The sequence below is a fragment of the Oncorhynchus mykiss genome, chromosome 6 (genome assembly GCF_013265735.2).
Source record: "Oncorhynchus mykiss isolate Arlee chromosome 6, USDA_OmykA_1.1, whole genome shotgun sequence".
NCBI classification, from domain to species: Eukaryota; Metazoa; Chordata; class Actinopteri; order Salmoniformes; family Salmonidae; genus Oncorhynchus; species Oncorhynchus mykiss.
In genome coordinates, this window is record NC_048570.1 from 66,422,219 (window position 1) to 66,446,260 (window position 24,042).

General features: G+C 44.1%; 1 protein-coding gene across 1 annotated transcript in view; it reads right to left on the reverse strand.

Annotated features, from left to right (window-relative positions):
* The window catches only part of bco1 (beta-carotene oxygenase 1), a 32,595-nt gene extending 16,206 nt beyond the window's left edge, over window positions 1-16,389 (reverse strand). The window contains exon 1 of the mRNA XM_036980741.1: window positions 16,295-16,389. The gene's annotated coding sequence lies outside the window, so the exon portion shown is untranslated. The remainder of the gene's footprint in view (window positions 1-16,294) is intronic.
* Window positions 16,390-24,042: the final 7,653 nt, after the last annotated feature.

Here is a 24,042-nt window from a genome sequence, read left to right on the forward strand (position 1 = left end):
CTGTTATAGAATACTAACTCCAACACTGGAAAGCAGCAGGAAAACAGAAAATCTCCTAGACGGTTGAAGAACAGGGATACCTTCTATTTCAACACCATGACCAACTGGCACAACTGGGGGTGGCCATGGAAGAGGTTCTTCGCAGTGTGCAACGTCTCAAACATATCCGGGAGGCGTTGCCATCAACTAGCGGAGGATACTCTACAACCAGTCGACCCAGCACAACAGCCCATTCAGCAACCCGCTCAGGTCAGCGATGACAGTTTGTTCCTCCCGGATAAATATGACGGCATCTTATCTAAATGCCGGGGCTTACTACAGCATCCAGTGGATGGAACGAGCCGGTGCTTCATACACTATTCAGAAGAGGTCTGTGCTAGGAGGTCCAGACAGAACTTGCCTGTCAAGATGACAACCTCTCCTTGGATGCACTCATTGGGCTGGCCACCCGTCTGGATAACCTACTTCGGGAGCGTCGGTGCTCTCATCACTTCTCTCACTTCCTCAGTGAACACCCTGGATCAGAGCCTGAACCCATGGAAGTAGGGGGTCACACGCCTCCCCGAGGCAAAGCGTTGCAGACAGAGATAGCTGGGGCTCTGCCTGTATTGTGGTCAAGGAGGGCACCAGTTCCAGCAGTGTCCGGCACTTTCTAATTCGGGATCCACAAGAGCAGAGGGACAGTAACGTGATCTTCCACCTCCTGGGGCAGGAGTGAGTATTCCATCTTCATCACTTTCAGCTCAACTCTTTTTAGTGTCCATCACACTATTTGACTGTCCCTAATGTATTATCTACAGCATTATTGGATTCCGGTGCCGCATGGAACTTTATTGACCAGACCCTTGCCTTCTCTCTTATCATCTCATACCCGCTCTCCTCAACTTTCCAGGTTCAAGCCCTCGATAAATCGGCCACTAGGATCCGAAACCATTACACACATCACCCAACCCCTCACCCTCTCCATGGAGTCCATTCATAAGGAGAACATCCCCTTCATCACCAGTGTACCAGTTCACAAGATCATCCTCGGCCTCCCTTGGCTTCAATGCCATAACCCTACCATCTCATGGTCGAGGATGAGAATCACATACTGAATACCCGAATGCCAGAGGACCTGCATCCCCATCCCCTGTGGTTCCACATCAGTTGAGAGTCCTGTTGTCCTTCAGCGCAACATCCCAAGGTATACCAGGACCTGCGGGAGGTATTCTTCAAGACCTGCGCCACCTATCTTCCTCCTCATCGCCCCTGGGACTGTCCCATCAAATTGCTGGCAAGGTCTGTGCTTCCACGCAGAAGAATTTACACTCTGTCGGTGGCTGAGACACAGGCCATGGAGAATTACATCCAAGAGGGGCTCCAACAAGGTTTCACCCGCACATCCACTTCTCCTGCGTCAGCTGGTTTCTTCTTCGTGGCCAAGAATGGAGGGTTAGGTCCATATATTGATTACAGAGGACTCAATGAAATCACCACAAAGTACCCTTACCCTCTCCCGTTGGTGTCGGCAGTCATCAATCAGCTCCGCGGAGCCTGGTTATTTACCAAACTGGAGTGCACACAATCTCATCCACATCTTGGAGGGGGATGAATGGAAGACTAGGTTTAGCACGATGTCTGGCCACTACGAATACTTGCTGTTGCCAGGCATTCGTTAACGAGGTGTTCAGGGACATGCTCGGGCCAGATTGTCGTGGTCGTGTATATCGATGACATCCTGGTCTTACTTATGTTCAGAGAGTGATGATGGATGACAAGGTAGATGCGATCTGGTTATGGCCAGTCCCAAACCCCCTAAAGGGGTTACAATGGTTTTTGGGGTTTGCCAACTTCTGCCGTTTCATCAGGAACTTCAGCTCCATCGCCGCCCCTCTCACCTCAAGGGTGGTCCCCCGTAGGTTGGTGTAGAGCCCAGGAGCTGATGAGGCCTTCCATCTACTCAAGGGATGTTTCACCTCTGTCCCATTGCTCAAACACCTAGATCCCACGATATAATTTGTGGTGGAGGTGGTCACTTCAGAGGTGGGTGTGGGGGAAGTTCTGTCTAAGAAACTGTCCCCTGCAGAGAGGAATAACGACATCGGTGGTCGAGAGCTCCTGGCGGTGTCGTTGGAATTAGAGTGTAGACATTGTCTGGAGGGTACCAAGGAAACATTCGCCATCCTCACTGTCCATCGGAACAGCTGGGCCCTTTTCTTCACAAGGTTTGACTTCACGCTGACCTATCGCCCAGGTTAAAAATAGACTAAGGCCGATGCCCTGTCCCGTCTCTATGATTCTGGAGAGGGTCCGTGTCCAGATGCACCTATAATCCCATCCTCCCGAGTCGCAGCTCCTGTGGTCTGGGACATAGATGTGGACATTCGCCAGCCTCTGGAGAGGGAGCCCGCACCCACTAACTGTACTCCCGAGCACATCTACGTTCCCATGGGGATAAGGGATCAGCTGCTGACCTGGACACACACATCTGTCGTCACTGGAAATCCAGGTATTTCTCGCACTACCCAATCCATTTCTGAGAAGTACTGGTCACTCAACATCAACTCCTGTTCCGTATGTGCCCAAACCAAATTCCCCTGGAACGCTCCAGCAGAGGAACTCCTTCCCCTTCCCGTGCCTCAGCGCCCCTGGTCCCATTTATCCATTGACTTTGTTACTGATCCCCTCTGACAGTTTCATCACCATTTTAGTGGTTGTGGATAGATTTTCAAAATCCTGTCGTTTAATCCCTCTTTCTGGTTACGGGCACCTTCACGTCATCCTGAGGCACGCCTGGACTCCATTACCTCACTTAATACCTCCCCTATATCTGGCACTCCCTTAGGTTCTTTCCCCAGTCAGTATTGTTCCTGTGTTTGTGTAGACGCTACTGTTATGTTGTCTCATTCCATGCTTGTTGTTTTATTAAACGTGTCACCTGCACCTCAACTCTCAGCGTCTCCATTATAATATTAATGATCAACAACCAATTTGACAGAGCTTGAAGGCTCCAAGGGATGGCCAGTCCAATTCTGGCTGTGCCGGGTGGAGATTACATGGCCATTAAGGCCAGATCATTCTTCAAGATGTTCGAATGTTTTTAGATAACCATCTGGGTCAAATAATAAATCAGTGATTCTAGAGGATGCAACAGGTCAGCATCTCAGGAGTAAATGTCAGTTGGATTTTCATAGCCGAACATTCAGTGGTTGAGACAGCAGGTGCGGTAGATAGAGACAGGGTCGAAACAGCAGATCCAGGACAAGGTAGCACATCTATGTGAACAGGGCCGGGATCCATAGCCACAGGCAGAACAGCAGAAACTGGATCAGCACAAGACAAGGTGGACTGGGGACAGGGACAGCCAGGAGTAGTCAGGCCAGGTACAGTGCCTTGCGAAAGTATTCGGCCCCCTTGAACTTTGCGACCTTTTGCCACATTTCAGGCTTCAAACAGATATAAAACTGTATTTTTTTGTGAAGAATCAACAACAAGTGGGACACAATCATGAAGTGGAACGACATTTATTGGATATTTCAAACTTTTTTAACAAATCAAAAACTGAAAAATTGGGCGTGCAAAATTATTCAGCCCCCTTAAGTTAATACTTTGTAGCGCCACCTTTTGCTGCGATTACAGCTGTAAGTCGCTTGGGGTATGTCTCTATCAGTTTTGCACATCGAGAGACTGAAATTTTTTCCCATTCCTCCTTGCAAAACAGCTCGAGCTCAGTGAGGTTGGATGGAGAGCATTTGTGAACAGCAGTTTTCAGTTCTTTCCACAGATTCTCGATTGGATTCAGGTCTGGACTTTGACTTGGCCATTCTAACACCTGGATAGGTTTATTTTTGAACCATTCCATTGTAGATTTTGCTTTATGTTTTGGATCATTGTCTTGTTGGAAGACAAATCTCCATCCCAGTCTCAGGTCTTTTGCAGACTCCATCAGGTTCTTCCAGAATGGTCCTGTATTTGGCTCCATCCATCTTCCCATCAATTTTAACCATCTTCCCTGTCCCTGCTGAAGAAAAGCAGGCCCAAACCATGATGCTGCCACCACCATGTTTGACAGTGGGGATGGTGTGTTCAGGGTGATGAGCTGTGTTGCTTTTACGCCAAACATAACGTTTTGCATTGTTGCCAAAAAGTTCAATTTTGGTTTCATCTGACCAGAGCACCTTCTTCCACATGTTTGGTGTGTCTCCCAGGTGGCTTGTGGCAAACTTTAAACGACACTTTTTATGGATATCTTTAAGAAATGGCTTTCTTGCCACTCTTCCATAAAGGCCAGATTTGTGCAATATACGACTGATTGTTGTCCTATGGACAGAGTCTCCCACCTCAGCTGTAGATCTCTGCAGTTCATCCAGAGTGATCATGGGCCTCTTGGCTGCATCTCTGATCAGTCTTCTCCTTGTATGAGCTGAAAGTTTAGAGGGACGGCCAGGTCTTGGTAGATTTGCAGTGGTCTGATACTCCTTCCATTTCAATATTATCGCTTGCACAGTGCTCCTTGGGATGTTTAAAGCTTGGGAAATCTTTTTGTATCCAAATCCGGCTTTAAAACTTCTTCACAACAGTATCTCGGACCTGCCTGGTGTGTTCCTTGTTCTTCATGATGCTCTCTGCGCTTTTGACGGACCTCTGAGACTATCACAGTGCAGGTGCATTTATACGGAGACTTGATTACACACAGGTGGATTGTATTTATCATCATTAGTCATTTAGGTCAACATTGGATCATTCAGAGATCCTCACTGAACTTCTGGAGAGAGTTTGCTGCACTGAAAGTAAAGGGGCTGAATAATTTTGCACGCCCAATTTTTCAGTTTTTGATTTGTTAAAAAAGTTTGAAATATCCAATAAATGTCGTTCCACTTCATGATTGTGTCCCACTTGTTGATTCTTCACAAAAAAATACAGTTTTATATCTTTATGTTTGAAGCCTGAAATGTGGCAAGAGGTCGCAAAGTTCAAGGGGGCCGAATACTTTCGCAAGGCACTGTAGTCCTGAGGCATGGCCCTAGATCTCAGGTCGTAGAGCTGAGACAGAGACAAAGAAAGAAAGAAGAGAAAGAGAGTGAGAGGAAAATGAGAGCGACCATGCCTAAGATTACACAGATCAGATAAGACAGGAGAATTACACCAGATAGGACAAACTGACCCTAGCCCTCCAGTACATAGACTATTGCAACATAGATACTGAGGACTGAGATGGGGTGGAGGGAGACACTGTGGCGCCATCCAAAGTTACCCACAGACAGGGCCAACCAGGCAGGAAATAACCCCTCCCACTTTACCAAAGCACAGCCCCAACAGTACCAAAGGGATAGAAATAGACCACTAACTTACTACCCTGAGACTAAGCTGAGTATAGCCCACGAAGATCTCCCCCACCGCACAAGCCCAAGGGAGCGCAAAACTGAACAGGAAGATCACATCTGTGACTTAACCCAATCAAGTCAAGTATAGTGAAAAAAGCCTGACATGACATGATGCACCCTCCTAGGGACAATACGGGAGACTGCAAGCAAGGCCGTGACTCAGCCCCCTTAATAGTAAAAAAAAACTATTTGGGGGGAATTGCTTGTTTTGCATGCTATTTTGGCATTAAAACGTGTCACATAAGTTTGCAAACAATGTAAAAAATATATACATGTAATTGAGTTAATTAAGCTGCATACAAACATGGTCGCATTTTGGTTTTCTTGAGTAAGGCAGCTCCAAAATGCAGGTGTTTCAGCCTAGCTCAGTGCTTTCTGTGGTGGGGCAAGAAAATGTGGAGCGTTGCGCCATGATTAGCGCAGTGTTCTGTCCCACATGGGGACACTACTTCACCGCTAAGTTTAAGGGTAGAGCTCTAAAATTCTAGTCCTTTGGGTGCTGCCATAGAGTTACATTAGAAGTGCCCATCCAAGGGTCATTGGCCACAGATAAAATTACATCAAATCACGTTATATCTACAGTAGCTTTGATTGGTGTTACATGTGCTCCCTCTCCAGCCTCGTTATGGCGCACACCTCTCACCATCAGTACACACACCTGCGCATCATCAGACTCACCTGGACTTCATCACTTCCCATATATATATATATATATATATATAAATAAATATAACTCCCTGGGTTTCTTCCCCAGGCGTCATTGTTTCTGTTTATGTCTGTGTGCTGTTAGTGTTTCTTGGGTTTTTATTGAGTTCCGTTTATTTTGTTAAAACACTCACTCCCTGAACTTGCTTCCCGACTCTCAGCACACATCGTTACAATTGGACTGATCATGTCAACATCATACTCTCAAAATCTTAGCTAGCAGTCAACATCATGAAACAAGTCGACAACTACTGGCTAATCCTTTAAATTTACGTTTTGAACTTTCATCCAACTCGAAATTGCAAAATCGGGAACTCTGGCCTCTTTCTAGAGCTATAAACTGAAGATCATCGACTTCATGATTCAACCTTGTTTTCTCTCGAGTTCCCAGTTGTTTAGCACCATAAATCCAGAGAATGCCAGACTTTGATGACAAAGTTTGACAAGATTTGCCCATGAAGGACCGCAGCGTCACATTCCTGTTCAAGTGAGCACAGCACAACAAGGTGAGTCCAAACACGTCTTGATTCTTCTGCTTAAATTATGTATTTTAGTTTATTAATTCGATCATTTAAAAAAAAAGCACACAACTTAAAAGCCATACACGCACATGAGTAAAATCATCGAGGATAAAAGTCTAACTTATTTCCATTCTGGTCCTCCTGAGACAAGATTGAACACAGTTAAAACCTCTTGAACCTCTGGGGGCAGTATTTCATTTTTGGATGAAAAACGTTCCCGTTTTAAACAAGATATTTTGTCACGAAAAGATGCTCGACTATGCATATAATTGACAGCTTTGGAAAGAAAACACTCTGACGTTTCCAAAACTGCAAAGATATTATCTGTGAGTGCCACAGAACTGATGCTACAGGCGAAACCAAGATGAAATTTCAAACAGGAAATGGCCCAGATTTTGGAGGCGCTGTGTTCCAATGTCTCCTTATATGGCTGTGAATGCGCAAGGAATGAGCCTACACTTTCTGTCGTTTCCCCAAGGTGTTTGCAGCATTGTGACGTATTTGTAGGCATATCATTGGAAAATTGACCAAGAGACTACATTTACCAGGTGTCCGCTGGGTGTCCTCCGTCGAAACTATTGCATAATCTCCAGGTGCGTGCATTTTACCATTTGGTTCAGAGGAGAAACCAAACGGCCACGTGTGATTTGTCATCGAATAGATATGTGAAAAACACCTTGAGGATTGATTCTAAACAACGTTTGCCATGTTTGTTGATATTATGGAGTTAATTTGGAAAAAAGTTCGCCGTTGTAATGACTGAATTTTCAGGGTTTTTTCTCAGCCAAACGTGATGAACAAAACAGAGCGATTTCTCCTACACAAATAATCTTTTTGGAAAAACTGAACATTTGCTATCTAACTGAGAGTCTCCTCATTGAAAACATCCGAAGTTCTTCAAAGGTAAATGATTTTATTTGAATGCTTTTCTTGTTTTTGTGAAAATGTTGCCTGCTGAATGCTAGGCTTAAGGAAGTTAACAGTAATACATCAGGGACGTGAGAGGTCTGGGACCAAAATTAACGTCAGGGACATGTGAACAAGGAATAAAATAGAGTAGTATATGATATGCTAAACTACATAAACATGAATAATATTAGACAGAAAAAGTCTTGAAGGCACTAAAATCCACACTTGAAGTTAATGGGGGTAAACAGGGGAAAATTATAGGGAATGGTTAAGAGGGTAGTATTAGTGTGCCAAATGGACCTCCAATAGAAGGAGAACCCGGTAGAATATTGGACATTTTGAAACGAAAAACCAAGACATGCATTAATTGGGAAGAGGGTGAGCCGAGTAAGGGTAAACTAAAGGAGGCGACGGAGAAACTAAAACAACGTATAGGACTGGCCATATTAGAAAAATTAAAAAAGATGGAGAAAAACGATTCGGACATGTCGACCCACCTCCATCTGCCCCACCGCCGTATGAAGGACCAGGAATCATGGCCGCAGTCCTGGACCTTACCGCAACGGTAAACTATCACAAAAGAAGAACAGAAGATGACGGAAAATAAAACTAAGGAATGAATGAACAGAAGGGGAAGAGACGAAGTCAGTAAGTTGCTTGAAGAAACCAAACTGCTGCGAAAAGCTGTTGATCTCAGAAGTGAGAAAGAGGAAACAGATGGTATGAGTCTGGTGAGCAGAAGTGAAGCAGGCAGCATGACCGAAGAGGAGAGAGAAGAACGAAAAAGAGGAAGTCAGAACAGTGAGGTAGGGTTGGGCCAGTCATGCGGGCCATGGCAGAAGACTGGAGACGGAGAAAGACAGAACATTAATGGAATTGGACGAACAGTTGCAATCAGAAACAGGAGAAATAAGAAGAATGGAGCAAGAGTTGGAAGACCTGGAACAACTCCGTAAGAAGGGACAGAGAGAGATATCTAGGGGGAACAGAAACCTCACTGCGGTACTGACCTGGACGCCAGAGGCAGAGAAAGCATTCATTGAGCTGAAACAAACCTTGGCGCAGGCTGAGGCCCTGTCGCTCCCTGACTACACACTGCCATTTCATTTGGATGTTTCTGAACAGGATGGTTACATGCATTCCATCCTTTATCAGAAACAAAAGGGGGAGCGTAGAGTGTTGCACTACTATAGTGCTAAATTGGATAACATTGAATGTGGACAAACTGATTGCGCAAGACACATTGCAGCACTGGCCAAATCCATTGTCAGAGTATCTAGAGGAGAGCGAAGGAGTCAGGCGCAGGACACAGGCAAGAGTAAAACCGCTGTATTTACTCCATCCGAGAACGGAACAAAAATGTCGCTATAAAACAAATACAAAACAGGATACGAACTCCAACACACGAAAGATAATCACGCACAAAACAGAAAGGGAAACCAGAGGGTTAAATAAGGAACAAAATCATGAGATGGGAATCAGGTGTGTAAAACAGACAAAACAAAAGGAAAAATGGATCGGTGGCAGCTAGAAAGCCGGTGACGTCGACCGCTGAACACCACCCGAACAAGGAGAGGGAACAACTTTGGTGGAAGTCTTGACAACCATAAGGAAAACGGCACATTGTGATGAGACACCCACTGGAAATCAAAGATCATGGAGTGACAATTTATTGCCTCAAAACTATTTACTCTGTCAAGCAAAAGGAAATCCAATATCACAAAACTGATTATGGCAAAGCACGTGACCGAAGGAACCAACATGGCGCCGACAGAGATGGCCGCCTCGCTTCGCGTTCCTAGGAAACTATGCAGTTTTTTGTTTTTTTACGTGTTATTTCTTACATTAGTACCCCAGGTCATCTTAGGTTTCATTACATACAGTCGAGAAGAACTACTGAATATAAGATCAGCATCAACTCACCATCAGTACGACCAAGAATATGTTTTTCGCGACGCGGATCCTGTGTTCTGCCTTACAAACAGGACAACGGAGTGGATCCTATGCAGCGACCCAAAAAAACGACTCCGAAAGAGAGGGAAACGAGGCGGTCTTCTGGTCAGACTCCGGAGATGGGCACAGCGCACACCACTCCCTAGCATTCTTCTTGCCAATGTCCAGTCTCTTGACAACAAGGTTGATGAAATCCGAGCAAGGGTAGCATTCCAGAGGGACATCAGAGACTGTAACGTCCTTTGCTTCACTGAAACATGGCTCACTGGAGAGACGCTATCCGAAGCGGTGCAGCCAACGGGTTTCTCCACACATCGCGCAGACAGAAACAAACATCTTTCTGGTAAGAAGAGGGGCGGGGGCGTATGCCTCATGGCCAACGTGACATGGTGTGATGAAAGAAACATACAGGAACTCAAATCCTTCTGTTCACCTGATTTAGAATTCCTCACAATCAAATGTAGACCGCATTATCTACCAAGAGAATTCTCTTCGATTATAATCACAGCCGTATATATCCCCCCCCCCAAGCAGACACATCGATGGCTCTGAACGAACTTTATTTAACTCTCTGCAAACTGGAAACAATTTATCCGGAGGCTGCATTCATTGTAGCTGGGGATTTTAACAAGGCTAATCTGAAAACAAGACTCCCCAAATTTTATCAGCATATCGATTGCGCAACCAGGGGAGGAAAGACCTTGGACCATTGTTACTCTAACTTCCGCAACGCATATAAGGCCCTGCCCCGCCCCCCTTTCGGAAAAGCTGACCACGACTCCATTTTGTTGATCCCTGCCTACAGACAGAAACTAAAACAAGAGGCTCCCACGCTGAGGTCTGTCCAACGCTGGTCCGACCAAGCTGACTCCACACACCAAGACTGCTTCCATCACGTGGACTGGGAGATGTTTCGTATTGCGTCAGATAACAACATTGACGAATACGCTGATTCGGTGTGCGAGTTCATTAGAACGTGCGTTGAAGATGTCGTTCCCATAGCAACGATTAAAACATTCCCTAACCAGAAACCGTGGATTGATGGCAGCATTCGTGTGAAACTGAAAGCGCGAACCACTGCTTTTAATCAGGGCAAGGTGTCTGGTAACATGACCGAATACAAACAGTGCAGCTATTCCCTCCGCAAGGCTATCAAACAAGCTAAGCGCCAGTACAGAGACAAAGTAGAATCTCAATTCAACGGCTCAGACACAAGAGGCATGTGGCAGGGTCTACAGTCAATCACGGACTACAGGAAGAAATCCAGCCCAGTCACGGACCAGGATGTCTTGCTCCCAGGCAGACTAAATAACTTTTTTGCCCGCTTTGAGGACAATACAGTGCCACTGACACGGCCTGCAACGAAAACATGCGGTCTCTCCTTCACTGCAGCCGAGGTGAGTAAGACATTTAAACGTGTTAACCCTCGCAAGGCTGCAGGCCCAGATGGCATCCCCAGCCGCGCCCTCAGAGCATGCGCAGACCAGCTGGCCGGTGTGTTTACGGACATATTCAATCAATCCCTATACCAGTCTGCTGTTCCCACATGCTTCAAGAGGGCCACCATTGTTCCTGTTCCCAAGAAAGCTAAGGTAACTGAGCTAAATGACTACCGCCCCGTAGCACTCACATCCGTCATCATGAAGTGCTTTGAGAGACTAGTCAAGGACCATATCACCTCCACCCTACCTGACACCCTAGACCCACTCCAATTTGCTTACCGCCCAAATAGGTCCACAGACGATGCAATCTAAACCACACTGCACACTGCCCTAACCCATCTGGACAAGAGGAATACCTATGTGAGAATGCTGTTCATCGACTACAGCTCAGCATTTAACAGCATAGTACCCTCCAAGCTCGTCATCAAGCTCGAGACCCTGGGTCTCGACCCCGCCCTGTGCAACTGGGTACTGGACTTCCTGACGGGCCGCCCCCAGGTGGTGAGGGTAGGCAACAACATCTCCTCCCCGCTGATCCTCAACACTGGGGCCCCACAAGGGTGCGTTCTGAGCCCTCTCCTGTACTCCCTGTTCACCCACGACTGCGTGGCCACGCACGCCTCCAACTCAATCATCAAGTTTGCGGACGACACAACAGTGGTAGGCTTGATTACCAACAACGATGAGACGGCCTACAGGGAGGAGGTGAGGGCCCTCGGAGTGTGGTGTCAGGAAAATAACCTCACACTCAACGTCAACAAAACTAAGGAGATGATTGTGGACTTCAGGAAACAGCAGAGGGAACACCCCCCTATCCACATCGATGGAACAGTAGTGGAGAGGGTAGCAAGTTTTAAGTTCCTCGGCATACACATCACAGACAAACTGAATTGGTCCACTCACACAGACAGCATCGTGAAGAAGGCGCAGCAGCGCCTCTTCAACCTCAGGAGGCTGAAGAAATTCGGCTTGTCACCAAAAGCACTCACAAACTTCTACAGATGCACAATCGAGAGCATCCTGGCGGGCTGTATCACCGCCTGGTATGGCAACTGCACCGCCCTCAACCGTAAGGCTCTCCAGAGGGTAGTGAGGTCTGCACAACGCATCACCGGGGGCAAACTACCTGCCCTCCAGGACACCTACACCACCCGATGTCACAGGAAGGCCATAAAGATCATCAAGGACATCAACCACCCGAGCCACTGCCTGTTCACCCCGCTATCATCCAGAAGGCGAGGTCAGTACAGGTGCATCAAAGCTGGGACCGAGAGACTGAAAAACAGCTTCTATCTCAAGGCCATCAGACTGTTAAACAGCCACCACTAACACTGAGTGGCTGCTGCCAACACACTGACACTGACTCAACTCCAGCCACTTTAATAATGGGAATTGATGGGAAATGATGTAAATATATCACTAGCCACTTTAAACAATGCTACCTTATATAAATGTTACTTACCCTACATTATTCATCTCATATGCTTACGTATATACTGTACTCTATATCATCGACGGTATCCTTATGTAATACATGTATCACTAGCCACTTTATACTATACTATGCCACTTTGTTTACATACTCATCTCATTTGTACATACTGTACCCGATACCATCTACTGTATCTTGCCTATGCTGCTCTGTACCATCACTCATTCATATATCCTTATGTACATATTCTTTATCCCCTTACACTGTGTACAAGACAGTAGTTTTGGAATTGTTAGTTAGATTACTTGTTATTACTGCATTGTCGGAACTAGAAGCACAAGCATTTCGCTACACTCGCATTAACATCTGCTAACCATGTGTATGTGACAAATAAAATTTGATTTGATTTGACGGATGGAATGGGAGAGGGAGAGCCACATATCTGCGAGGAAAGAGCAGCAAAACAAGTAAAGGTTTGAATGGACCTTGAAAATACGCCACTGGATGGGGTAGGAAAGACCCTATTCACAGATGGATGCTGCTACAGGTCAAGAGACCCAGGAGAAGTTGGCAGAATTAAGAGCGTTGAGAGCATTGGAGCTGAGCAAAGGAAAGAGAGTAAACATCTACACTGACTTTGCTTACGCACACGGGATTGCACACAGATGGCCCACAATGGACGAGGAGCTACCTAACCAGCTCAAATGAACCCATAAAAACACAAACAGGTGCAACGGCTGATTGAAGCAATCCAACTACCAACAAGTGTGGCCAGCATGAAGTGTAAAGGACGCAGTAAAGAAAATACCAAAATAAGGGAGGGAAACGACATGGCAGACCTAGCGGCCAAAAATGCAGGATACACTGCACAGCAGATGGTACAGAGAACGGGAGAAATGCAAGACAAACTAACAATGGACACAGTTAGGCAACTACAAGAGGCAGCGGACATATGAACAGACCATTTGGAGTAGGCATGGAGCTAGGAGAGATCATTAAGGCATCTAGAGGGCACACTGGAAAGACTGTGGCACCCACCAAGCTGCTTAGGTCAACGATATGAGAGGAACACAACAAAGCGCATGGAAGATGGGGAAGTGTAGCAAAAACTCTTGAGATAGTATGGTGGCACCCACACATGCTAGACATGACCAGGGAAGTGTCAGAAAGTTGCGAAGTGTGCAGAAGCTACAATAAAGTTTAATAGGGAGCGGTCATAGGCAGTTTCCCTGTACCGGATGCACCGTTCCAGGACATTTGCATAGACTTTACAGACATGGGACAGGACAACAGAGTGGAAGGCAAGAGGTACCTACTGGTAATGGTAGACAGGTTCACCAGATGGGTGGAAGCCATCCCAACAGCAAGGGAAGATGCAAAAGTGGTCATAGTGGTTAAGGGAATTTATACCAAGAGTCGGGGTACCTAGAATGATCAGATCCGACAACGTTACACATTTTAAGAATGTGCATCTGAAGGAGGTAGAACAAGCACTGGGAATAACCCACAAGTATGGGTCAGTATATCATCCTCAGTCCCAGGGTTTAGTGGAGAGAGGTAACCAGGCACAAAGCTGAAGTGGATAGATGCGTTGCCTTTAGCTTTAATGTCAATGAGAAATTCACCCAGGTCCGACACCCACCTTACTCCCCACGAGCTATTGACAGGACGAAGAATGCCAGGCCCACCTGCAGACAATTTGAGCCTATCTAGGTTAGACATTGCTAAAGTTAGATACACAGACTACATGCAGGCACTAACCTCTCTGGTCGAAAGACTATCCACACAGGTGGTGGCGGTCCGAACTCCGGCTGTGGAGATCACAGATGAGAACAGAGATATCCACGTGGGAGACTGGGTAAGAGTCAAGGTGCACTCCAGGAAGTGGACAGAGCCCAGATGGGAAGGACCCTATCAAGTAAAAGAGGTATCTAGTCACTCGTTGAGAGTGAACACAAAGCGAAACCCCGTGGTATCACCGTACTCATTGTGCTAAAGACTCAGCCCCGAGTAGGACCCTAGACCAGGTCGTATCAGACGTGGCAGAACCCTAGGAAAATGTACCTTACGTACATTTTATGCTACTAATTGTAGGAACAGAGGGATCTACTGTAGTGAATGGTAGCATTTACAAGGCTCTTGAAGGACTAGACAAGCTATCTGCAGAAATAAAAGAACATGGCAGGAGTGGAGAGGACTGGACTGTTCTCCTGGTTGGGTGAGTGGTTCGATAGGTACACAACATTGGTGGTTGCTGGATTTCTGACCCTGGTTGCGGTATTGGTTGCATTAATGTGCTGCGGTGCCTGCATTACACCTTGTCTGAGAAAATCTATTACAGACGTGGTTCATGCCGCTGGGATGATGCCCCTGCTCAAGGTGAAGGATAATGAGGCAGACACCGAGATGGGGCTGATGGAAGACGATCCCTGGTTTGCTACAGGGGAGGTTAATGAGTGACACCATAGGGGGTGTCAAAGGGGGACTCAAAAATAGTTATTTCTTATTCTATAAACGTTTTACTTTTGTTAATGCTATTAAATAACGAGTTTTTGTTCTCAATTTCAAAGAGGGTTTTAAGTTCCTAGGTGGCTGGTAGCCAACCTAGTACACAGTGGGATCGAATGGAGGACATGAAGGTATATTAAACATTGTTGCATTTATTTGAATCATTGCTACATTTATATTCACACCCTAATGGGAAAAGGGGGATTGTGAGAATATGTTTTGTTTGCTATGCAGGCTTTTTGTTTGAGCTGAAGCTGCAATACAGGAGGATGTGGTTAAGCTTGGGCATAAACAGTATTTAGATCATTGACACATGCATAGAAGTAGTGTTGCAAACAGTTAATTTTAGGTTGGAACACGAAAGCAGGAACTGTGCCTGCGGCCGCAGTCTCTAGGGTGCGATCACATAGATAATCTGCACAACAACAACTACGCCTGCCAACTGCAGCGCCTGGGAGCTGGGACCAGCCTGTGCGCCAACAATAGGCTGAGCAAGTTTAAACCACACTCAGCCTCTACTCTGATATAGGCCAGCTCAGAAGCTGGAACTTTCTGTCAGAGTATTTAAGAAGAACCTTATTAGGAACAGACCAGTTATCTGCTTGCCCTGCGTGGTGTTGCAATGAGCCCGTGTACACGAAGATTGCATTTATTATAGTTAATTCAAACTTGTTACTGAGAACAATGACCTAGTCTTACACAGTCCTTTCTCACCAGATTTGATTCACGCGACTTAACATTCAACATAGGAGGGCCAAGCACAGGAAGTTGCTCTTTCAGTAGTTTAGTTGGAATGGAGTCCAGTAGACAGCTGGAAGGTTTAGAGGCAATGATTATTTTAGTGAATGTGTCGAGAGGTACAGGATTACAAATGTTTAGTGTCTCCATTGATCTAAGGTCCTGGCAGTTCTGTGCAGTCTCAGGACAACTGAGTTTTGGGAAAATATGCATATTCAAAGAGTCCGTAATTTGTTTTCTAATGATCATTTTTGTCAAAGTAGTTCATGAATTCATCACTGCTAAAGTGAAGGTCATCTTTACTTGGGGAATGCAGCTTTTTACTTAGATTTTGCACAGTACTGTCTTTCCAAGCTGTGTGGAAGACTTCCCATTTGGTGGAGCACCATTACTCACATGAATGCCAAAGTATAAAATTGGTGTGAGTACCAAAGATAGTCAAAAGCGGAACAATTTAGATCCAGACCAAAACTTTAAGACCTAGACCAAGGATCAGTGGAGCGAGACCATGACCAGACCAAGACCAGTTTAAATGGATAAAAATAAGATCCCGGGGCCTCAAAATATGGCCCAAAACACACATGCACCAGTTGTCACACACACAAGTTGGCATTTAAAAAGAACACTGAACGTGACATGAGAATGTGCTTATCCTCACAAACTTTAGAAAGTTTCTAGTGGTTAAGGCATTGCAATTAAAGGCAAAAGTAACCTAGTCACCTAGTAGTAGCCTACTGGGCTGTCACAGCTGTTGAAGGATGAGGACCAAGGTGCAGCAAAGGTGAGCGTACATTTTCTCTTTTATTCAAAATAATGCCACCGTCGACAAAACAATAAATAAAACAAACGTTTAATGCAATGTGCCATCAAACAAGGTTAACTTCCCACAAACAAAGGTGGGGAAAAAGGGTACCTAAGTATGGTTCCCAATCAGAGACAACGATAGACAGCTGTCCCTGATTGAGAACCATACCCGGCCAAAACCTAGAAAATCGTAGAAACACAAAACATAGAATGTCCGCCCCCAACTCACGCCCTGACCAAACCAAAATAGAGACAAAATAGAGATAAAAAGGATCTAAGGTCAGGGCGTGACAGGGCAGACGTCAGTTCCATGTCTAGTTTTGATTGGGTTGAGATGTCAACTAATGGGAATTCAACTTGAAATATATATTTTTTTTAAATACCATGCCATTGGATTTAGGTTAAAAGTTTGGTGAAAAAAATATGAAATTGCCTTACATTAACAACTTTTTGCAAATCCAATCAGTTTTCCAAGTTGATTCAATATCACCACATTGGATTTTTTTGTTGAAATTATGGGAACACAGCGTTGATTAAACCAGTTTTTGCCAAGTGTGAGCCTTGTGAAGGGATATATGATGACACTTATAACAAAAAAAAACAGGCAGCTAAATATAGCAATGCAATCACTTGCCTTTAGTGAGAATATTTATTTTATCTTTGCATTCTAAAATAATTAGAAATAAGCATGTTTCGTATTTTTTTTATTTCCATGATCATTGCAAAATACATCCCTCCCCTTTTCTGACTGTGATGGTTTCATACTGGCGAAATAGCCAGCCTATAGGCCTACAACAAGTTAGGATAGGCTACATATGCCCCATCTCTCATTTAATTGGACCCACCTCACATTAGTAAATAGTTAAGCTACAGTATTTAAACTATTTTGCACTATGCGATCTGATCCGTAGAGGAGTTTAAAGGTAGAACTCACAGTTCACGTCCATTGAGGTTTTTAGACTATGTCTAAATACTGTAATGTCAAATTTCATGATCAGACCATATTTCATTTACAACATAATACATAACCATTGCAGAATAAATTCCTCACCTTTTCTGGCCATGATGAGTTCATATTCCGATGTAGACATAGGTCTATAACAAATGACCTTGCGCATCTCTCATTTAATTGGGCCTATTAGACAGGCTATTATAATAAAAACATTTTGCTCTGAAAGTATTGTTATTTCTGACCATTCACCATGAGTGTCATGGTTGTCGTATGGAGTGGACCAAAGCGCAGCGTGGTTAGAATACATTCCTCTTTATTGTAGGAAGAACACTTAAACAAAAACGATAAGACGAACTTGACCGCTATATAAACAATGTGCTAACGTGCAACGTAACATAGACATAGATAATCACCCACAGAATATGGCTGCCTAAATATGGTTCCCAATCAGAGACAACGATAGACAGCTGCCTCTAATTGAGAACCAATCTAGGTGACCATAGACATACAATTTACCTAGAAAGGAAACAGCCCCATAAACATACAAAACCCCTAGACAAGACAAAAACACATACATCACCCATGTCACACCCTGACCTAACCAAAAAAACAAGGAAAACAAAAAATACTAAGGTCAGGGTGTGACAATTAGTGCTTGAGCTAGAGTTTCCCCAGCAACTTATGTGTTATCAATGGCATTTTAACTCCATTTTACTCTCAGATAAGGAGTTTGTCAATTTAATTTCTTCGGAAATCACCTTATTCCTAGAAATGTATTCATCCCAAAGTACAGTGGGGCAAAAAAGTATTTAGTCAGCCACCAATTGTGCAAGTTCTCCCACTTAAAAAGATGAGAGAGGCCTGTAATTTTCATCATAGGTACACTTCAACTATGACAGACAAAATGAGAAAAAAAATCCTGAAAATCACATTGTAGGATTTTTAATGATTTTATTTGCAAATTATGGTGGAAAATAAGTAAATTACTAAATCATTTTTTGCCCCACTGTATGTCCGGCTCTTACATATGGGAGTCCCTCAACGCAAATCTACATGGCCAAATTATTTCTTATACAGCCAACAAAAACAAAGCTTGCTCTCAGCGACTTCGAGGCCTGAGCAAAGCCATAGCTACACTGGATAAGAAGTATGCTACAGATTCTTCCTCTGATCTATATAAAGAATGCCAGCTACTCCAATCTGAATTTGACGAGCTCTCTACTCTTATGAGCTTGATACAGAGTGTATGAGCAAGATGACAAGTCCAGTAACTCCTTGCACATCAGATCCGTAAGTCTGAGGCCTCACGTTTAATCCCGCAAATAAGGATCCTGTCTGGTGCGACCACAGTTATACATAAAGAGATCAATGATCAATTCAAAAAAAATTACTCTGCGCTGTACACCTCCGAATCTCCTCAAGACCCTTTGTTGATTGATTCTTTCTTTGATGGTCTGAATATGCCTTCAATTGATACAGACTCCCATGGTGGTTTAGAAGAACAATTTACACCAGAGGAGATTGCAACTACAGTGTCCACAATGAAAGTAGTGATTCACCGGGTCCGGACGGTTTTCCAAACAAATTTTCCAGGATGTTTTCCAGTCTGCTTTGCCCATTCCGGTCTCAATTATTTGCAGAGTGTCTTAAAACATCAAAGCTACCACTGAGTCTTTATCAAGCCTCAATTTCATTACTATTAAAGAAAAACAAGGACCCCCTGGAATGTGGATCTTATCGCCCAATCTCACCTTTAAACTGTGATTACAAAATCATAGCCATGCTCTTAGCCATCTGAATGGAAAACTCGCTGTACCAAGTAATAGACTCTGACCAGAATGGCTTTGAGAAATAGGCATTTGTTTTTCAATATTAGACGCCTTGTGAATATACTGTACTCCCCAGCGTCGGGGGACCCGGGGTGGTGGTCTCGATCAATGTGAAAAAAGCTTTTGACCGCGTTGAGTGGGACTACCTAACTGCCGCCCTTTATAGATTTGGCTTAGGTCACAAATTCATTGCGTGGATAAAGATTCTTAATTTCTCTTCCATGGCTTCGGTACACACTAACAACTTGTTCTCTGACTATTTTCCCCTGCACCTTGGATCCAGACAGGGTGTCCACTCTCCCCCTTGTTGTTTGCTTTGGCAATCGAGCCCCTTTCCGTCGCACTGTGCTCAAATGATGCTATTCAAGGTATACTCAGGACAGGCTTAGAGCAAAAATACCTTCTTTTGTTTATCTCCAACCCTGATACCTCATTACCACATTCCGTATCTATTCTTAAACAGTTTGGAGCAATCTAAGGGTACAAGCTGAATCTAGGCAAGAATTATATTTTTCCTGTAAATAAGGCTGCTTTAAGTGCTCTTTTACAAGCTTTCAGTTTAGGATTGTCCGGGATCAATTCACCTACTTGGGAGTTAAAGTTACAAGGAAATATTCACATTTGTTTAAGCAAAACATTGTTGCTCTAGCAGACAGTTTGAAACAATCTTTTACTTTTTGGAAGTCTCTACCTCTGTCTCTTATTAGAAGGGTTAATGTCATTAAAATGAATGTGTTGCCCAAATTTGTATACTTTTTTCAATGTTTACCCATTTCTATTCCAAAATCTTTTTTTAATTCACCGGATCAAACATTCATGTATTTTATTTGGGATGGCAAGGTACCACGGATTGGTAGAAGACATTTACAAAAGCCTAAGGTTTTGGGTGAGTTAGCTATACCAAATTTCCAGACATACTATTGGACTGCAAATTTCAGCCCTTTTATACTGGCTACAGGTTGATTCTACTGGCCCAAATCCACTCTGGGTCCAGATGGAGTCTGAATCATGTAAACCTGCTGCAATTTCCTCTGTGTTGTGCTCCTCTCTCCCAGTGTTCCTAGGAAAAAGGTGTGTCAACCCAATTGTAAAGCAGTCTCTTAAAATGTGGATTCAGTTCCGTTTAGCCTTTAGCCTTCAAGGTTTTTCTCTATCAGGCCCAATCAATCAGAACATTTTATTTTCTCCATCTTTAAATGATGGGACTTTTGGCATCTGGCACTCATTGGGCCTCTCCTCACTAACCCAATTATTATTTGATGATACATTTGCCTCTTTTGCTCAGCTAGAGGAAAAGTTCAATCTCCCCCAATCCCACTTCTTCCACTATCTCCAGACTAGGAACTTTGTTAGAGCTACCACACCTGAACTTCCCAATATGCATCTTTGAGCTAAACAAGCTTCCTAAGTGTGCAATTTCCGATGTATATGCAATCATTAATGACTTACAGAACCCTTCTTTGTTGCCTTTAAAGACTTGATGGGAAAAGGATTTGGGGGAGGAACTTGGGGATGACACCTGGGTATCGGTTCTGCACAGGGTGCATTCTTCCTCTTTTAGCACTAGACACAGCCTCATTCAATTCAAGGTGGTTCACCATATCCACTGGTCCGGTGACAAACTCTGAAGAATATTCTCTGATTTTGATCCTACTTGTGTTCGATGTAAAATAGAACCAGCCACACTGTTTCATATGTTTTGAGACTGTCGTAAATTGTCTGGTTTCTGGGAATTAACATTTCTCTGATATGACACTGTTATACATCCGTCTCACCTTATAGCCCTTTTTGTAGTACTGCCCATATGTACCCCCCTGTCAATAATTCAGTCGGACACTATTGCTCATTCAACTGTTTTAGCTAGATGACTAATACTCCAGAACTGGAAGATGGAGCTTCCCCATTATATAAATATTGGGTGGGAGATGTGTTGTGCTCTCTGAAATTAGAAAAATGTAATTCAATACACATGGAAACTCCATCTTTATGATGCTTGGGCTCCAAACATCATAAAACAGTCTTACTTTGAACAGTCCACCCTCTGATGGCATTCTTATCTGTCAAGCGGTGGGTGTAGCTTGTGCAGAGCAGAGATGAGTGAACAAAGAAGCACTTTACTGAGGCCATAGTAAGAACAGAACGCAACCGCGTCACAAAAACAAATGCCCAAAGAACAAGTGAGGCAGCACAAAATACAACAAGCAAGTACAAAAGTACCGGCTGCCACAAATCACGGGTACAAATAAAACCCGGCGCAACCCAGTCGGAAGCGTGCCAACCTAGACAATAAACAATACCCCACACAGACATGGAGGGAACAGAGGGCTAAATACACATAGTAATCATGAGGAGATGTAAACCAGGTGTATGGAAAACAAGACAAAACAAATGGAAATATGAAAGGTGGAGCGACGATGGCTAGAAGACCGGTGACGTCGACCGCCGAATGCCGCCCGAACAAGGAGAGGGACCAACTTCGGCGGAAGTCGTGACATTATCAAAACAAAAATAAGTCTGGTTGGTGGAACATTTCTTTGTGGGTTTTTTGGGAGGTCATTGAGGTTGGTGATGTGCCTATTGATACTTATTTAATGTGAATTGTGGATGCCTGTCAGAGCCTAACATGCAAGCTTGTATTGCCCTGTTTTTTATTTGGTTTACAATTACATTGTAAAAAAAATATAATAACATTGTAAACTTTAATTTTGGTCCATTGGATGGTCAGTCTGTGGTCATGACTTGAGTGTGAGTGGTTTTTCTCCACCCCTTTCTCTCATCTGTTTACAGCAACAATGGTGAGGTGACCACTCTGTTCCTGTATTCAGTTTAATTTATTCAAGATTTTTATTGTTGCTAGTTTTTTGCACTGCATTTGCATGATAACTCTGAAAAAGCTGACAACAGGAGGGCCCTTCCAAGGCCTCTCTAATCTAGGAAGGAGAGAACAGCGAGAAACTGCCATGGCTGGTAGAAAAGTGATAAAACTGTGTGTGTGTGTGTGTGTGTGCATTGAGGGAGTTATAAAATGACGTCTTTGCATTTTTTGCTTTAGAACGTTCTCTGAATAAACCTTACAAACCTTTTGCAGAAGCTGAGTCTTTGCCTAATTATTATTATTAATCCCAGGGTCTTACAAACCTCGGGGATTGGTCAAAGCTTAAATAATTGTTTAGTTATCATCATTGGGATTGAAAATTCTCGTGACACATGTAAAACATCACAGTGTAACAGTGTAAGTCCAAAGCAATTTGAGGATCTTTACTCCATTTGGAAATACACTACATGACCAAAAGTATGTGGACACCTGCATGTCGAACATCTCATTCCAAAATCATGGGCATTAATATGGAGTTGGTGCCCACTTTGCTACTATAACAGGCTCCACTCTTCTGGGAAGGATTTCCACTAGATGTTGGGACATTGCTACGAGGTCTTGCTTCCATTCAGCCAAAAGAGCATTAGTGAGGTCGGGCACTGATATTGGGCGATTAAGCCTGGCTCGCAGTCGGCGCTCCAATTCATTCCAAAGTTGTTTGATGGGGTTTAGGTCAGGCCAGTCAAGTTCTTCCACACCAATCTCAAAAAAATATTTTCTGTATGTACCTCGCTCTATGCAGGGGGGCATTGTCATGCTGAAACAAGGGACCAAAACTGTTGCCATATATTTGGAAGCACAGAATTGTCATTGTATGCTGTAACATTAATATTTCACTTCAATGGAACTAAGGGGCCTAGCCCGAACCATGAAAAATAGCCCCAGACAATTATTCATTCTCCACCAAACTTTACAGTTGGCACTATGCATTCGGGCAGGTAGCGTTCTCCTGGCATCCACCAAACCCAGATTCGTCCGTCGGACTACCAGATGATGAAGCATGATTCACTCCAGAGAACGCGTTTCCACTGCTCCAGAGTCCAATTTGGCGGTGAGCTTTGCACCACTCCAACCAACACTTGGCATTAAGCATGGTGATCTTAGGCTTGTGTGCGGCTGCCTGGCCATGGAAACCCATTTCATGAAGCTCCCAACAAACAGTTCTTATGCTGATGTTGCCTCCAGAGACAGTTTGGAACTCAGTAGTGAGTGTTGCAACCGAGGACAGAAGATTTTTATGCTCTACACGCTTCAGAACTCAGCGGTCCTGTTCTGTAAGCTTGTGTGGCCTACCACTTTGCAGCTGGGCAGTTGTTGCATTTCGATGTTTCCACTTCACAATAAAAGCACTTACATTTGACCAGGGCAGCTCTAACAGGGCAGAAATTTGACCAACTGACTTGCTGGTCATAGTCCCTCGATGAAAGTTACTGAGCTCTTTTGTAAGGCCATCCTACTGTCAATGTTACCTATGGAGATTGCATGGCTGTGTGCTCGATTTTATACACCTGTCAGCAACGGGTGTGGCTGAAATAGCCAAATTCACTCATTTGAAGGGGTGTCCACATACTTTTGTATATATGTGTAGCTTTGACCCTCTCAGCTATGTACTCTATGATAAGGTAACTAGAACTGGAGATAAGCATATCAATATTTGGTGCAATCATAAGCTCAGTCTTCCTAGAATGTTTCAAGACAGAATAAGGACACTGCAACCTAAGATTAAGGTTTGTATACTCAGCTAAAGCATATATAGCCTTAGTATTGTTGACTGCAAAAGGGTGGAAGTTGTATGACCAATGTTATCATACCCTAAAGGATAATCCATTCTTTGATTGCATGTTCAGTTTGTTTTGCAAGTGTGCTAATGCTAAGCAATCTCACAGACCACTTTCCCACCATCCATAACATTAGCTGCAGTTGGTGATTTACTTGGGAATTATTACTTTAAATTAAGTCATGACATATTTTTGTAACAAATGTATTTATTTGAATGCAATGACCTCAT